Raw genomic sequence first — 12,305 nt, 5'->3', positions numbered from 1 at the left:
CGACCAGTAAGGGAAGCAGCTTGGCGGGGCCGTCCGTGGCTCCGGCCAGCGGCTTCTCCAGACCATCATCGTAAAGAGACTTCAGCGCCCTGTGAGATCTCTCCTCGTAATCCGCGAAGGCCTCCTGATCCTCGGCCAAGACCTTCACATTGGCGTCCAGCTCACTCCTCTCCGCCTTCAGCTTCTGCTCCAGTGTCTTTAGTTGGTTGCGGTCAGCGGACAGCTCGGTGCCGCGGTCCTCGATGGCGGCCTCCCGAGCCTTCATCTCTTCCTCCTTCGCCCAATGGTCGCAAACCTCTTTGGCAAGCTCATCACGCAGGCCTTGCAGCTCGTCAACCAGCGCCTTGCAGCAGCCCTGGACAGTTGAAGCATCCTTCAACGCCGCGTCGCGAGCGGCTATGGCCTGGGTGGTGATTTGCTTCTCCTCCTCGAAAGCCGCCACAGCCTGGCTCAGCGCCGCTCGGACGGAGGCGTCAGAGCGAGCCCAGTCAGAGATCAGCCCCAGGCGCCCGGCCACCAGGCGGGGGTTGGCGCCTTGGAGATCTTCTCGCAGCCGACCCAACTCAGCAGCAGCACGGTCCAAGGCAACGGAGGAGGCAGAGGAGTCAGGAACTAGAGAAGCAGAAGGAGGAGACGATAGTGTGATCACGGCTTGGGAGGCTGGAAGCTCCTGAGCCTTGGCAACCTCAGTGGCAGCATCAAGCACCGACGCTTCTAGAGTCAGCGGGCCATGGGGGCTGGCACCCCGCCAGAGCGTCCCTCCCGGCCTCGCGAGGATGACCGGGCAGGGGAGGTGCAAGCTCCACTGCCTCCCCTTCCCACAGGCGAAGGCGCAACCACGACAGACGAGCTTGCCCCAAGTGGAGCCACCGTGTCCCCCTTCAGCCTCTTCGCCGCAGGCGGCAGCCTACCCAAGCGATGGAGGATGTCAAGCCCTGACAGCAAAAACAAGAGCAAAGCAGAGTTCAAGTACTTACTGGTTAATCGCGGCATGCTCCAGCGGCCTCCTGCCGAGCTTAAAGCCCGAGAGCCTCTTGCGGGGCGTAGCCTCGGGAGGTCCAGCAGCAGAGGAGGGCGCACTAGAAGGGTTGGAGCTAGCTTCGGGCAGTGCCGGGGCCGGAGAAGCCCCTCGGGAGATCAGCCCAGACCTGTCCTTCTTCGGGATCATGGGCGGGTCCTCTCCCCCTCGCCTGGTGTCGGCTTCGTCGTCGTCCGGCATGGAGCGGAGGACGTTGGCCCTACGCCAGGGGGAAGTCTCCCTCGTCTCCTCAGTTGTCGCCTCCGAGTCACGCTCCTCCTCTTCCTCCTCTTCCTCCTCTCCTCCATGGGAATCATCGGAGGACAACTCCACCGGCGTCGCCGCCTCCTGGCTCTCAGGAGCCGGCACCAGGCCGCTCCCACCGAAGGTGGGCATGGCGTTCACCACCTGTTCCCAGTCGTCGTGAAGGAACAAGGGGACAGGTGCGCCTTCCAGACCTTCCACATCCTCTCTAACCAGGAAGCGGAGAGCTGCGGTCAGATCTTCATCAGCCAGGGCCTCCGAGTTTAGGCGGAGATCGGCATCCACATCTCTGAGCCTCCACAACGGGCACGAGTGCACATCAAATGGAGCCACCCGATGCGCCAGGAACTCCCTCAGGAGTGTGGCCCCAGTCAGCTTTGCTGCATTCATGTTGCTCGGCCTCAGGTCGGCGTTCATCTTCTCCAGCACCAGCTTCACCCGTTGGTTGTCAAGCTTCGCACAGGACCACGCCTCGTCAGCCTAGGGCTACTCCATGGGCAGCGCCAACCAAGAATTGATGCATCCGACATCCAGCATGACCCACTTGCTTCGGAAGCCATCGGCCCTCTTCCAGGCCTTCGAGATCGCTTTGGCTTTGGAGTACGCAACGAAGCCTGCGCACGCTGAGGTATGGGCGCCGGTAACCCAGAGGGAGAAGAACTGGCGCAGCAACGCCACAAAAGGCATCACCCCGATGTGCGCCTCGCAGTAGTAGGCGAAAATCGATAGAAGGAGAACAGAGTTGGGATGGAGATGCAGAGCCTGCAGCTTATAATGGCGGAGGACAGCATAGAAGAACTCGAAGAAAGGAGGCACCAGGCCGGCGATGACGGCGCTCATGAAGAAGGGATAGAAGGTGCTCCCCTTGTCCTCCGTCTAGGCGGAGCCGGCTCGGAGCACAGTCTCCCCCATCTCACTGCCTTGCACTGCCGTCATCAGGCGCGTGAGGGCGAGATTCTTCTCCGTCATGTTGGGGGGATCCAGAGCCGGCGAGTACCAGGCTGGTGGAGCCTCGGTCGCGGTCTTGCGGGGCGCCATTGCTCGCTGGAGGAGAAAGGTTGAGGCGGATCTGGAGATTTCGCAAGTAGGAGGGCGAGAGCAAGAAAGGGGATCTGGAGCAAGGCGAGTGAGAGCAGCGGAGGTAAGCCTAACCCAGGCTAGCCTTTTGTCAAACGGGCAGTTGCCGAGGCAGCATGGGGAAGCGGAGACGCCCACGTCCAATCAACTACCACGCGGCGACCAAGGGCGCAGGCTGTTGGGGCCTGCGGCGCTCCGCACTACCCCTTTGGCTTTGTTGCTAAGCCAAGTCCGAGCACGCCTTGGGCCCGGGGGCTACTGTCGGCGTTCTGGGAACATGGGTCCCTAGACTTGCCTGCCTGCGGCCTACGGAGTGGCTCAAGGGATGGCCCAGTACGGCCGACTACATCAACCCAAGCTCAAGACCCTCGCGAGGGGCGAAGCCTCGCAGGGCGGACGACGCAAGGCTTCCTCAGGGGCGGCCTCACCAGGCAAGCTCGCGAGGAGGCGGAGAGATCAAGGCAGGGGTACCTCGCGAGGTGCTTATGACGCAAGCCATGATGATCGAGACCAGGCGGGCGCCAGCCTGTGCAGTGTCCTTGTTTCCTCTTTGGTGCAAAGGGGCAAGCGCAGGCGCGGAGTACTGAGGCATCAAGCAAAGGTTACCATATCGGTGCAATGAGACCAAGACCAGCAGAGCGGCAGGACGGAGGTCACGGTGGAGCCCAAGACGGCGTCATCGCCAGTGCCTTTGGCAGTCGAAGACCAACTTTAGTTAGGATAACTTGTACTAGTTGTTCCCCTTCAAGATGGCCGTTGTTGGCTCCCTTCCCGCTCAATATTTGGGAAGAGGACCAGGGCCTCTATAAATAGAGATAACCATCACCACAGTAGGGGAGATCCGATCGAGAGTCTAGAGAGATCCACCCAAGTAGAACACCGCTCCAGCTCAAGAACACCCCTCGCGAGGCTGTTCTTCCTCTGTACTGTTCATCTTCAGCCCCTGAGGCAATCCACCACACCACAAACTAGAGTAGGGTATTACACCACAACGGTGGCCCGAACTAGTATAAACCTTGTGTCCCTCGAGTTGTTCATCGTGTAGCTTAGATTCAGGGCGAGGTGTTGGGACGTGGATCGGTAGGGGGAAGATCTTAGCGTGCACCCTAGAGTTTGAACCTTAAGGGTTTAGTCGAAACCCGATATCCGACAAATATCGTTGCATTGTGCTGATGGAATCTGACAATTCCAAAATCTTCGAAGGCTTTAGGGAAGGAGACTTGTATATTGTTGATATCTCTGCACGACCACAGCCTGCCACATGTCTACTTGCAAAAGCTTCAGAATGCTGGCTATGGCATCGATGGCTTGGTCATGATGGGATGAGGAACTTGCATAGACTCGCGAAGAAGAAGCATGTCATTGGCATCGAGGGTGTCAAATTCCTCAAAGTTCATCTTTGTGGGGCTTGTGAGGCTGGGAAGATCACCAGAGCCAAGCATCCCTCGAAGACTATCATGACCACTTCTTGTCCCCTTGAATTACTTCATATGGATCTCTTTGGCCCTACTCATTATGCCACGTTCTCTAGTTCTGCATCACTATATGGCTTTGTCATAGTTGATGACTATTCATATTACGCATGGGTGCATATCATCACTTACAAAAATGAAGTGCAGCAAGTCTTCAAACGATTTTCCTCAAGAGCAGCTACTAACTTTGGTGTGAAGATCAAGCATATCAGGAGTGATAATGGAACGGAGTTCAAGAACACTGGCCTCGATGAATATCTTGATATACTTGGTATTGATCACGAGTTATCTGCTCCCTATACTCCTCATCAGAATGGCGTCGTGGAACACAAGAATAGAACACTTGTTGAGATGGCTCGCACCATGCTTGATGAGTATAATACGCCTCAGAGCTTTTGGCCTGAAGCCATTGATACTGCGTGCCACATCATCAACATGGTATATCTTCACAAATTCTTCAAAAAGACCTCATATGAACTCCTCACTAACAAGAAACCCAATGTAAGTTATTTCAAAGTCTTCGGTGCTAAATGCTGGATTAGGGATCCTCACCATCACTCTAAATTTGCACCGAAAGCACATGAGGGTTTTATGCTTGGTTACGGAAAGGACTCGCACACCTACAGAGTCTTCAACATCAATCATCACAAGATTGTTGAAACTATAGATGTGCGGTTTCATGAACTAATGGCTCGCAAAGAGAGCACCTACCTCCTATGCTAGATGAAATGTCACCTAAGGAATCCATCAAGTTCAAAGCTACTGAGGATATCATCCCTACCGAAGAATCTGCTGAAGAAGTCATTCCGGATCATGAAGATCACGCTGGTGTTGGTGAAGAAACTGGTCCTGAAGAAATTGTTGGGCCTAAGCAATGTCGTCAACCCGCACATCCTCGCGTTTCAAACGAAGTGCAGATCGAGAAGATCATCGATGACATCAATGCACCAGGTCCTCTCACGCACTCAAAAGCTTCACATTTATCTAACTTTTGTGGGCATTTTGCGTTTGTCTCTATCATAGAACCCACAAAAGTTGATGAAGCATTCATGGAATCCGAGTGGATTCAAGCCATGCAAGATGAATTGCATAAATTCAAGCTCAACAATGTGTGGGAGCTTGTCAAGCGACCTGGCCCACGCAAGCACAACATCATCGGAACCAAATGGATCTACCGCAACAAACAAGATGAAAATGGCCTTGTGGTAGGAATAAGGCTCGTCTTGTAGCTCAAGGCTACACTCAGGTTGAAGGAATTGATTTCGATGAAACTTTTGCACCTGTTGCTAGATTTGAGGCTATTCACATATTGCTTGCTTATGCTAACCATCATAATATCATTTTACATCAAATGGATGTGAATAGTGCATTCCTCGATGGTAAGCTTGAGGAAGAAGTATATGTTGCTCAACCACCAGGTTTTGAGGATCCAAAATTTCCAGATCATGTCTACAGACTCAACAAGGCCCTCTATGGCCTCAAGCAAGCACCTCAGGGGTGGTATGACACACTGAAAGAATTCCTCATGAAGAAAGGCTTCAAACCCGGTTCACTTGACCCAACTCTTTTCACCAAAACATATGATGATGAATTATTCGTGTGCCAAATATATGTTGATGATATTATCTTTGGTTGTACTAACCAACGTTGCAGTGATGAATTTGCCTATATGATGAGTGAAGAATATCAAATGTCTATGATGGGAGAATTCAAATTCTTCTTAGGTCTTCAAATTCGTCAACAATACAATGGCATATTCATATCTCAGGAAAAATACCTCAAGTATGTGTTGAGGAAATTCGGCATGCAAGATTGCAAAGGCGTCAAAATCCCTATGCCCACTAATGGCCATCTATGCACTGATGAAAATAGTAAAGACTTTGATCAAAAGGTATACCCCTCCATGATTGGCTCTTTATTGTACCTATGTGCATCTAGGCCGGATATTATGCTTAGTGTTTGCATGTGTGCCCGATTTCAAGCTACACCGAAGGAATCACACCATAAGGCTGTGAAGCATATTCTTCGATATCTAGCTGACACACCAACACTTGGATTATGGTATCCCAAGGGCTCTTCCTTTGATCTCATTGGATATTCAGACTCTGACTATGCTGGTGATCGGATGGACCGCAAGTCAATGTCAGGCACATGTCATTTCCTAGGATGATCCTTGGTATGTTGGTCTTTGAAGAAGCAGAACTGCGTGTCAGTCTCCACTGCTGAAGTTGAGTACATTGCTACTGGATCTGGTTGTGCTCAATTGCTATGGATGAAGCAAACCCTCAAGGACTATGGCATCAATGTGAAGAATGTGCCACTCTACTGCGACAATGAGAGTGCTATCAAGATTTCTCACAGCCCAGTTCAGCACTCAAAGACAAAGCACATCCAGATTCGTCATCATTTTCTTCGTGACCATGTGTTGAAGGGCGACATCTCCATCAACCATGCAAATACTGAAGACCAGCTGGCCGATATCTTCACAAAGCCCTTGGATGGGAAGAGATTTAGCAAGTTGCGGTGTGAGCTAAATATCTTAGAATCTTCGAATGTTCTTTGAAAAGGACACACATCCTAACACTTATGCTGACTTGATGACTTAGATATGCAACACATGAAGTAATGTTTTTCTTCAATCAATGAAGACTAACCCTCTAAGTGTAAAGAAATTAATGAAGAAATTGATTCTCAGAACCCTACTACAATTGTACGCGGTGTCTGAAATCATCATTCTTATACAGTGGGTTACGCCACCAGCCAAAGTTGAAAATCTTCAATTTGATTTTTTTTCTTCATTTTTGAAAGTCCTCAGTGTTTCAAATTCTTCAACTTTGCATTGTCTTCACTCTTCTGTCTTTGTTCTTCGTTGACTATATATATACTTGAGTTTTTATGTCCTCTACAACATTCACTTATTGCTAATTCTTCAAGTTGACTTTTCTGCAAAGTGAATGTGATAGGACCCTTTCCTCCTCTATGCTAAACTCAACCCAGTCTATTCACAAATTCTTCATGTGCGTTATATTTGAAACTCGTTCAAAATCTTCACTATGTCCTTGTCAGCTGAAGAAATTACGAACGAAATTTTAAAATATTCTTATCTGAATTTTTGACTTTTGCCGCTCAAACCATTACACATCCCATGATAAAACTTATCTATTCACCCACGATCTTACACAATCTCCACCACACTGTACGTGGGTGACACATGTCGCTAGGATGAGAAGGGTCAGGTTCACGTTCGTCCATTTTCCTCGGGCGAACGGTTTTTCACTGCGGCTATAAATACCCCTCACCCTCCTCAGACTACATTTACCCCGCTCGATCTCACTCCCCTCGCTCAAGATCTCAAGACTAGCGCCGCCGCTACCTTCATCGTCGCCGGTGAGGAAGAGCTTCACTGCCTCGACCTCGTCGCCGTCGTACTCGCCCTGGCTGCGCACATCTTCTCTCCGCCACCATCGTAGTCGTCTTCCTCCGCCAAGTTAGGGCGTGGAAGATCTGGACAGACGAACTTCTCAATCTACATTCCTAGTTTGTCGTGTTCTTCGTCAAGGGTAATTAAAAGTTACTTTTACTGCCTTTATTACTACTGATGATTTTCATCAAATCTTCAAAAGGTGTTTATTCTTCAACTTCCACACTCTAAACACCTAGCATAATCTTCTGCTCTTGATTTGTTTCTCTAAGTGACATTTTTCCTCAAGATTCCTCAATTGTGTGTATCTCACAATTTGCACAACTCTCGAACCTAAGTCAAAGAATGCTTAGTGAAATTCTTCAAGATACATCTGGTCAATTTCCTCAAACTTGTTCCGTTTTGCAAAAATTTCTGAGAACGCATATGACCTCTCCAAATTCTTCGCACCTATGCTCTGTTCACAGGTACACATGTCTGCTGCTGAATCACTAGGTTCTCACCAACTTAACTCATTTGCAGCGTTCCTCGAAGAAAAGCTGCATACTTCCTCAAAGAACTCTATTGTTCAAATTCCTCTACTGAAGAAAATGGCAGATGGTAAAAGACCTCAGAAAGGAGGAAAGAAACTGGAAGTCAACACAGCGTTTGAGATCCTTGATGACATTAACGCAGGGCACTGCACGCCTGATGACACAACTCACGGGAAAGAAACCAAGAATGAGCGCAAAGTGCACATATAGAGGATTGAACAAAGATGGGAATGGGAATGGAGGGAGTACATATATGTTAGTCCTAAATATATGAAGAAATTCGCTCTTCACCCTCCAGGCTCAAGACCTCTGTTGGCACCTGGCCAAAGAGCTGATCCAACAAGCCTTAAACATGGTGAGGATTATGTTGATGAATGGGCCAGGCGGCAAGCTAAGTTGGCCAAGCAGGCCAAAGAAGCAGTGACGAATTTCAACGAAGATTCTGCTGCTGCCACTGCTAAGGCCACCACGAGCAAGAAGGCTATGCCCAAGAAGCCTGCTCGAAAACCAACTTCCTCAGCAATGCCCTCACAGCCAAGCTCCTTAGTGCCATCAAGGAAAATTCCTCAAGCTGCCCCAATTCCTCAAGCTGCACCAGTTTCTCGGGCTTCAAAACCCTTAGCTCCTCCGGCCAAGTCCTCAGCACCTGTGCATCTAGCCACTTGCCAAAGGACCATAGGCATCTCAATTACCTCAGGAGCTTCTGCAAGTTCTTCAATTACTCATCTGTCTTCAAAGAGCCCAACTTTGCTGAAGACCAAGGCCACTACACGACGAGGCTCTAGACCAAGTCCACACAAGAAACAAGTTGCCTTTCAAGTACCATCTGATGATGATGAGGCTGATGATGATGAATTAGCTGATATCATCAAAGATAGACATTAAAGGGCCGCTAGAGCCAAGGGAAGTGTTGTGCCTCTTCTATTGGATCCGAAGAAGATCTTGGATTTCATTGACCTCTGGTACAAAGACCCGAACACTCCTTTGCCTGAGCTAGATCTCACTCCTAGACAAAGTCACATGTTGACGGCGTTCATTGCTGAAGCAAAATGGAAATATGATTAAGCCAGAACTGCTAAGAAAGCCCGGTACAAGAAGCAGCGCTATCTGAAGGATAACATTCTGAGGTTATCGCCTAAGCAACTCATTGCTATGCAAACTGAGGTCAAGAAGCTCAGTGATGAATTTGATGCCTACAAGGCAGAATGGCTAGGAGCCAAGGTCAGATTCGTCAAAATGGCGAAGAAATTCACTTCCAATGTTGTTGATCCATCGCACATTGAGATTCCCTCAGCTAAAGCATCTGCTCAGCCAACTGAACATGCCAGCACCGCTGATGAAAATCAGGCTGCTGATGAAACTGCAAGCACCAGGGCTGAAGAAATACCAGCCGCTGAAGTAGTTAGGAATTCGCTGAGGAATCTTCTGGTCTCTGAGGAATTTGTTCTGACTGAGGAGTTAGGAATTCGCTAGTGTGGATTGCCTACACAGTGAGGAACATGATAGCCCTGAGGAATTCGAACCTCAAATCTGACCGTTGATGTGCCACGTGCCAGCTGTCCAAAATATCCTACCACCTAACGGTCATATCATTGAAGGGCATTTATGTCTTATCATGTCGGGCTGCTCCCTAGGCTATAAATAGCCCCCCCCCCTACAACCACTAGCTGGTTGGCTGCTCTGACAGAAACTGACACTTGTCATTTGAGAGCATCTCATCCTCCGAGGACTTTGAGCGAAAATCATCAAGTGAGGAAAACCCAAATACCATACCCAAACCAACAAACCCAAAGTGATTGAGCATCACTGAAGAGATTGTTCCTATGTGGAATCGACGCTTGTTACCTTTGAGGACTGTGTATCCTCCTGACGGTTAGGCGTCATGGTCTTAGCATCCAAGAGGAATTGTGGATCGCCGAGTGACCTAGTCTGTGAAGGTTTGGAAGTCACCTCTGAAGACTTACCACTAATATTTCCTCAACCAGACGTACAACTGTCACAGCAGTTGGAACTGGTCTACCAAATCATTGTCTTCACCAAGCCTACTGGTTCTATTTCCTCAACCCTTTCATTTCCTCAGTTATGTGTTGATGAACCTGATCATTACTGTTTGAAGACTTTGACTGAAGACTTTCTCTAATTCCTCAATCCTATTTCTCTAGTCAGTTTGCCTTTGTCCTACTTATCATGTGTTTACGTTTTCTGTACTCTGTGTTTTGTCTTTCATTTCATCTTGATGACTATGTTGTTGCTCTGTTATGCTTATACCTGAGTACTCATTCCGCTGCAAGTAGTTCTTTGCTTAGGAATTTCCTCACCCTGAAATTCCTCAGTGAAGAATTCATAAAAATCGCCTATTCACCCCCCTCTAGTCGACGTAACGCACTTTCAGAAACGCTTAGTGCTTATCTTTGAATTACACTGGAGCGACTTCTATCTTTTCTTTTTTGTATTCACCAACACCGCGTCAGCGTCTGAAATACCCATGCATAAAAATACAATAGTGTGAGTATGGGTGAAGTGTGTGCACAAGTAGTACAGTGTAAAGGTAGCAGATAGCAGATCGGTGAGAAATAAATGACGGGAGACATATGATAGGTCTACAACATGCATGGCACACAAAATTACTACAAGATTCTATGAAAATAATAGTTGACTGAAAACAAATAGGTCAGACCATTTTTTCTGCACCGTCCGATGTACAAAGAACGGGAAGATCGCCTTCATCTACGTCCAGCCAGTAAGTGTTATGATCTTCCTTGAAACGCCAGCGACCACCGGCCCAATCCCCTGCCTCCGCCCTCCCCTCGACCTCACCGCACCGCCGTGCTTGGCACCGCCCCTGGCCATCCCTTCAAGCCCCGCTGACCTCCAGATCGGGCGCAAGCAGCTCCTGCGCTTGAACCACTATGATAGACACCGATGCGTCGCTTTCCTGGCAAACAGGAGGACTAGGTGCTCCATGCACCTAAGAGGGTGCTGCTTCTTTTAACTGCGGTTTGACTGATCCTGAATTGAAATCCAGGCGGGCTACTGACCTATAGCAAAGGTGAAATAGTAAATGGGAGGAAACGTTGTGCATTTAGTATCACGAAGAAGGTGCAGTAAGAAGCGCTCAACTAGTTTCTTTTGTGGGATGAATACGGTGTGAGCAGAGACATAAGATTTGCATGAATAAGGGAAGAGGAGTACCTCTTTCTGCTGGCAGTGTTGTGCCCTCCTTCTGTTTTTCCAATGATCTTCTTGTGGTTCGCTGGAAATGAGAAGTTGTGGAGGACGGGGAGCCTTGGACGAACCGATGGCCAAGTGTTGAGTGTGGTGCGGTGGCCGTCTGTCGGTGGCGGGGAACCAGATCCGAGGCGGCGAACAACGGCGTAGCAGGAACAACTCCGGTGCGGTGGACGGTTGCGACAGTGGAGCGGCAGCGGTTAGGCGTAGGACGGCATGTTAGAAGTGGTTCTGGTACGGCGCACATCAGCGTCGGCGTCGTGGAGGCAGCTCTGCCTCGACTTCAGCTGCTAAGTTCTTGAAGGTGTTGCAGTTGCAGTTGTGTTGGACGATGACGTCGGGGTACCAGCGCTGGCATGAGGGAGGAGGGCGGCAGTTGATTGGGCGCTATGGGGTGGAGGATGGAGGAGGCTGTGGTTTCACGGCTGGTGGAGAGGGTGTTTTGGTGCCCATGGAGTATGGATGGTGAAACAGAGGGAGGGGGAACTAAGGGGGAACAATGTTTTGGTTTGGGACACGCTTGTTTGAAATTTGGGAAAAGTTACAATGCAATATAGACACCATATGAAAGATCCAATCAAAATCACTCTACCAAGTTAGATGTGTCTCATTATAAGTGTCACTTCAAGAAATTAGAGGCAATACATGTTTGAAATAATATGCAAGATGCAGCCAATATTACACTCTCAACTTGAAGGTGTATCGTCAGAAGTGATTGATGAGGGATACACAAGAAAAGTAGTTTGATGTAAGAACATGGTTAATAGAAAGGCGTAGTATGTACAAAAAAAAGGAAGACATGTCATATTCACAGGTATAATGTGTTAACTAAGCAGATGCAATTTACCCTAATTAGAAGCATTACAAGGTAGACACCATATGCAACATGCAACCACATATCACACTGCCAAGTAAGAGCAAACACCTACGATGGTGGTGTGGGGGAATTGCGGTCATCAGTTAGAGAGCTTTGTTGACTATCTTCATTCAGCCTTGCTGTTTCTTGAGAATCATGTGGGGAGGATGACACTGCACTCTTTAAACGAGTAGCGCGTCTCACATTAACCCACCGGGGTGACTGTCTCATCATAAGTAATTGATGAGGGATAGAAAAGAGCATTAGTTTGATGTACGAGCATGGTTAATAGATATATGTAGTATGTATCAAAAACAGGAAGGCATGTCATTATCAAAGGTATAATGTGTAAAGTAAGCAGATGCAATTTAACCAAATTGGAAGCAATACAAGCTAGACACCATATGCAACATGCAACCACATTTGACAGCGCGAA

At 48.8% G+C, this 12,305-nt stretch overlaps 1 pseudogene; it reads left to right on the top strand.

The window, feature by feature from the left end:
- LOC123137109 (uncharacterized) overlaps positions 1-12,305 on the top strand; it is a 274,654-nt pseudogene that overhangs the window by 8,218 nt on the left and 254,131 nt on the right.

The sequence above is a fragment of the Triticum aestivum genome, chromosome 6B (genome assembly GCF_018294505.1).
Source record: "Triticum aestivum cultivar Chinese Spring chromosome 6B, IWGSC CS RefSeq v2.1, whole genome shotgun sequence".
Taxonomy (NCBI): Eukaryota; Viridiplantae; Streptophyta; class Magnoliopsida; order Poales; family Poaceae; genus Triticum; species Triticum aestivum.
This window is presented reverse-complemented; position numbering and strand designations above follow the sequence as displayed.